This window comes from Arachis stenosperma, chromosome 9 (assembly GCF_014773155.1).
Source record: "Arachis stenosperma cultivar V10309 chromosome 9, arast.V10309.gnm1.PFL2, whole genome shotgun sequence".
Classification (NCBI taxonomy): domain Eukaryota; kingdom Viridiplantae; phylum Streptophyta; class Magnoliopsida; order Fabales; family Fabaceae; genus Arachis; species Arachis stenosperma.
In genome coordinates this window covers 143,860,813-143,866,575 of record NC_080385.1, presented here as the reverse complement: position 1 = coordinate 143,866,575, position 5,763 = coordinate 143,860,813, and the positions used below count along the sequence as shown (strand labels likewise).

At 38.5% G+C, this 5,763-nt stretch overlaps 1 non-coding gene across 1 annotated transcript; it reads right to left on the bottom strand.

Moving 5' to 3' along the window:
* Window positions 1-5,127: 5,127 nt before the first annotated feature.
* LOC130952903 (small nucleolar RNA R71) lies at window positions 5,128-5,231 on the bottom strand. The gene has a single exon (XR_009075078.1). It is a non-coding gene; the product is annotated as a small nucleolar RNA R71 (small nucleolar RNA).
* Between the last annotated feature and the right edge of the window lie 532 nt (window positions 5,232-5,763).

Genomic DNA, 5,763 nt, shown 5'->3' with positions numbered 1-5,763 from the left:
GTTTAGTCGCACGATAACAAAAGTTAGGGACTTTTATGGTGAGTGAACAACAATGTGAGGGACTATTATGGTGAGTGAAACCCAATGTAAGGGACTGCTATGGGTCACTATTTTGAATACTTATGGACTCTAATTTGTAACAATTGATGGATATGAATGCCTAATTGTATACGTTAAACTCTGGGTTGAAGGGCTTGATTCATGCTGTGTAGGAGGTGATGCCTAATGTGCATCACCGATTCTGTGTATGACATCTTTGCAGAAATTTTAATAAACAGTGGAAAGATCTAAAGCTAAGGGGATTATTATGGGACTGTGCACGTGCCACTACTTTTGAAGAGTTCAAGGAACACAGGAAAAAGATGAAGCAACTTAATGCGGATGCATGGGCATACCTAGAAAAATGGGCGACATATTCTTGGACAAGATCACAGTTCAGTTACAAGCCAAAGTTAGATTCAATTTGTAACAACGCGTGTGAAGTATTCAATGCAAAGATAAAGGAAGTTAGGAGAAAGCCGATAATAACATTGCTTGAAGAGGTGAGGATGTTTGTAATGAAGACAATGGCCAAAAATAAGGTGAAGCTGGATAATCATGTGGGATACTTCCCACAGTAATCAAGAGCAGACTTGTGAAGGTGAAGAAGGAATCTAAACACTGGCAACTAATTTAGGCTGGAGATACCGGCTATGAGAAATTCGAGGTGCATGGACACCCTACAAACCATGTAGTTGACTTGGAAAAAAGGCTATGTGCTTACTAATTTTGGATGCTAACTGGTAATATTTTTAAATCTCTATCACAAGTTTATTATAAGTTAATTAGTTAATTACTCTACCCAGTAACCAAATTACTTACTCACCAATTTTATGGTATGAGTTTCATGATTACTTAGTCACCAATATGCTTGGCTAGTTAATCAGTTAGCCATTAACTTAAGTACTCAATGCCTAATTACTTAGTGAAAATTTGGTTATTGTTTCTACTATTGCAGGAATCCTATGTGTTTATGCGTGTACTGCTATTACTAGAGTGAACAAATATCCAGAGAATTTCTGTCATAAGCTATTAATTATGGAGTCGTACAAAGCCATTTACAGCCACCACATCAACCCCCTACCTGGCCAAATGAGAAAGATTTAAGAACAATAGACCTTTGGCACCATTGGTTAAGAAAAAATCGGAACAACTCCAAACCAAGAGGAGAAAGGATGCGGATGAAGGAGGACTGATGAGCGGATAATTTATACACTTTTTGGCATTATTTTTAGTATGTTTTTGGTATGATCTAGTTAGTTTTTAGTATATTTTTATTAGTTTTTAGTTAAAAATCACTTTTCTGGACTTTACTATGAGTTTGTGTGTTTTTCTGTGATTTCAGGTATTTTCTGGCTGAAATTGAGGGACCTGAGCAAAAATCTGATTCAGAGACTGAAAAGGACTGCAGATGCTGTTGGATTCTGACCTCCCTGCACTCGAAGTGGATTTTCTGGAGCTACAGAAGCCCAATTGGCGCGCTCTCAACGGCGTTGGAAAGTAGACATCCTGGGCTTTCCAGCAATATATGATAGTCCATACTTTGCCCAAGATTTGATGGCCCAAACCGGCGTTCAAAGTCACCCTCAGGAATCCCAGCGTTAAACGCTGGAACTGGCACCCAAATGGGAGTTAAACGCCCAAACTGGCATAAAAGCTGGCGTTTAACTCCAAGAAGAGTCTCTACACGAAATTTGCTTCATTGCTCAGCCCAAGCACACACCAAGTGGGCCTGGAAGTAGATTTTTATGTCATTTACTCATCTCTGTACACCCTAGGCTACTAGTTTTCTATAAGTAGGACCTTTTGCTATTTTATTTATATCTTTGGATCTTTGGATTGTTTTTGATCCTTTGATCATCTTTGGACATCTAGTTCTTAGATCATTGGGAGGCTGGCCTCACGGCCATGCCTAGACCTTATGCTTATGTATTTTCAACGGTGGAGTTTCTACACACCATAGATTAAGGTGTGGAGCTCTGCTGTACCTCGAGTATTAATGCAATTACTATTGTTCTTCCATTCAATTCCGCTTGTTCTTGTTCTAAGATATCACTTGTTCTTCAACTTGATGAATGTGATGATCCGTGACACTCATCATCATTCTCACTTATGAACAAGGTGACTGACAACCACTTTTGTTCTACAAGCAACCAAGGCTCTAGTGAATATCTCTTGGATTCTTTAACCGGAGTCTTCGTGGTATAGGCGAGAACTGATGGCAGCATTCAAGAGAATCCGGAAGGTCTAACCTTGTCTGTGGTATTCTGAGTAGGATTCAATGATTGAATGACTGTGACGCGCTTCAAACTCCTAGCAGGCGGGGCGTTAGTGACAGACGCAAAAGAATCAATGGATTCTATTCCGGCCTGACCGAGAACCGATAGCTGAATTCCACGTGCCGTGACAGGGCATATGCAATCGCTTTCACTGAGAGGATGGGAGGTAGCCATTGACAACGGTGAAACCCTACACAAGCTTGCCATGGAAAGGAAGAAGAAGGATTGAATGAAGACAGTAGGAAAGCAGAGAGACGGAAGGGAAGGCATCTTCATGCGCTTATCTGAAGTTCCTACCAATGAATTACATAAGTATCTCTATCTTTATCTTTATGTTTTATGCATTCATCACCATTATACATTTGAGTTTGCCTGACTAAGATTTACAAGATGACCATAGCTTGCTTCATACTAACAATCTCCGTGGGATCGACCCTTACTCACGTAAGGTATTACTTGGACGACCCAGTGCACTTGCTGGTTAGTTGTGCGAAGTTGTGTAATGCCATGGGATTGAGCTACCAAGTTCTTGGAGTTCATGACCGGGGATTATGAGAGTTGTGAAAAGTATTGTTCACAATTTCGCGCACCAAGTTTTTGGCGCCGTTGCCGGGGATTGTTCAAGTTTTGAGCAAGCTTTTGGTAACAATGCCAAGGATTGTTCAGTTTGGACAACTGACGGTTCATCTTGTTGCTTAGATTAGGTATTTTTTTCGAAATTCTTAAAGATGAATTCTAGAGTTTCATGATGAATTGTTGAAGTCTGGCTGGCTGAGAAGCCATGTCTAATCTCATTGGACCGAGGTTTCAACTTATCATCACAAGAGCTTGTTGATTTTTATCAATCTTGCTTTTGGAGCAGTGATCTGCTAAGGCTTGGCTGGCCTTTGGCCATGTCTAGTGTTTTGGACCGAAGCTTTCTTTGAAAGCTTGGCTGGCTGTGAAGCCATGTTTAATTCCTGGACCGTAGTCTTAGACTAGCATTGCACTGATTCCTGGAATTCTCATTAAGACTTTTGATATCTTTTTCCACTTAATTTTCGAAAAACACAAAAAAAAAAAAAATAAAAAAAATCATAAAATCCAAAAATTTCTTGTTTGAGTCTAGTGTCTCATCTTAAGTTTGGTGTCAATTGCATGCATGGTTATGTGTCTTAATGATCTTCAAGATGTTCTTGATGATTTACTTGCTCTAATCTTTGAATTCTATTGACTTGAAGTATTTTGTGTGTCTCATATGCATTCTCATATTGTTAGTGTCAGTGGTATACAAACTGCTAAGTTTGGTGTCTTGCATGCATTATTATTTAATTTTAGTTGCATTTTGATTATTAAAAATCCAAAAATATTTTTAATTTGTGTCTTTTCACGTCAATAATACAGAGAATTGAAGATTCAGAACATACAGCAGAGGAATTGCACAGAAAAAGCTGGGCGTTCAAAACGCCCAGTGAAGAAGGACAGACTGGCGTTTAAACGCCAGCCAGGGTACCTGGTTGGGCGTTTAACGCCCAAAAGGGTATAGTTTTGGGCGTTAAACGCCAGAATGTGCACCATTCTGGGCGTTTAACGCCAGGATGGCACAAGGGGGAGAATTTTGTTTTCAAATCAAATTTTTTTTCAAGTTTTCAAAGTTTTTCAAAATCAAATCTTTTTCAAATCATATCTTTTCAATCAATTGTTTTCAAAATCAATTCCCTTCCTTTTTCAAAGATACTTACTATCAATTAATGATTTGATTCAACATTTCAAGTATGTTGCCTTTTCTGTTGAGAAAGGTTTAATGTTTGAATCATATCTTTTCTTGATAGCCAAGTTACTAATTTTTTTTAAAAAAAAAATCAAATCTTTTTAAAATTATTTTCAAATCATATCTTTTCAATCACATATTTTTAAAATCAATCATATCTTCTTAACCTCGTCTTTTTCAAAAAAGTTTTCAATCAAATCTTTTTGATTTCTAATTTCAAAATCTTTTTCAAAAATCATCTTATTTCTTTCCCACTCTCATTTTCGAAAATTAAGTAATGTTTTTCAAAAATATTTTCAAAATCTTTCACTTAATTTTCGAAAATTACTTCCCTTCTCCTCATCCTTCTATTTATGGACTAACACTATTCCTTAATGCAAAATTCGAACTCCATCTCCTTTGATAAGTTCGAATTTTCTACTTCTGTCTTCTACCCTTCTTTTCCTCTGACACTTCAAGGGATCTCTATACTGTGACATAGAGGATTCCACATTTTCTTGTTCCCTTCTCTTTCTTATGAGCAGGAGCAAAGACAAAAGCATTCTTGTTGAGCCTGATCCTGAACCTGAAAGGACCTTGAAGAGAAAGCTAAGAGAAGCCAAAGCACAACTCTCTTTAGAGGACCTGACCGAATTCTTCAAAGAAGAAGAACACATGGCAGCCGAAAACAACAACAATGCAAACAATGCAAGGAAGGTGCTGGGTGACTTTACTGCACCTACTCCCGACTTCTATGGGAGAAGCATCTCTATCCCTGCCATTGGAGCAAACAACTTTGAGCTTAAGCCTCAATTAGTTTCTCTAATGCAACAGAATTGCAAGTTCCATGGACTTCCATTGGAAGATCCTCATCAGTTTTTAGCTGAATTCTTGCAAATCTGTGACACTGTCAAGACTAATGGGGTTGACCCTGAGGTCTACAGACTTATGCTATTCCCTTTTGCTGTAAGAGACAGAGCTAGAACATGGTTGGATTCTCAACCTAAAGAAAGCCTGGACTCTTGGGAAAAGCTAGTCAATGCCTTCTTGGCAAAGTTCTTTCCACCTCAAAAATTGAGTAAGCTTAGAGTGGAAGTCCAAACCTTCAGACAAAAGGATGGAGAATCCCTCTATGAAGCTTGGGAAAGATACAAACAATTGATCAGAAAATGTCCATCTGACATGCTTTCTGAATGGAGCATCATAGGTATTTTCTATGATGGTCTCTCTGAACTATCCAAGATGTCTTTGGATAGCTCTGCTGGAGGATCTCTTCATTTGAAGAAGACGCCTACAGAAGCTCAAGAGCTGATTAAAATGGTTGCAAATAACCAATTCATGTACACTTCTGAAAGGAATCCTGTGAACAATGGGACTAATCAGAAGAAAGGAGTTCTGAGATTGATGCTCTGAATGCCATTCTGGCTCAGAACAAGATATTGACTCAACAAGTCAATTGATTTCTCAAAGCCTGTCTGGAATGCAAAATGCACCAAGCAGTACTAAGGAAGCTTCATCTGAGGAAGAAGCCTATGATCCTGAGAACCCTTCAATGGAAGAGGTGAATTACCTAGGAGAACCCTATGAAAACACCTATAATTCTTCATGGAGAAATCACCCAAATTTCTCATAGAAGGATCAACAGAGACCTCAACAAGGTTTCAACAACAATAATGGTGGAAGAAACAGGTTTAGCAATAGCAAGCCTTTTCCATC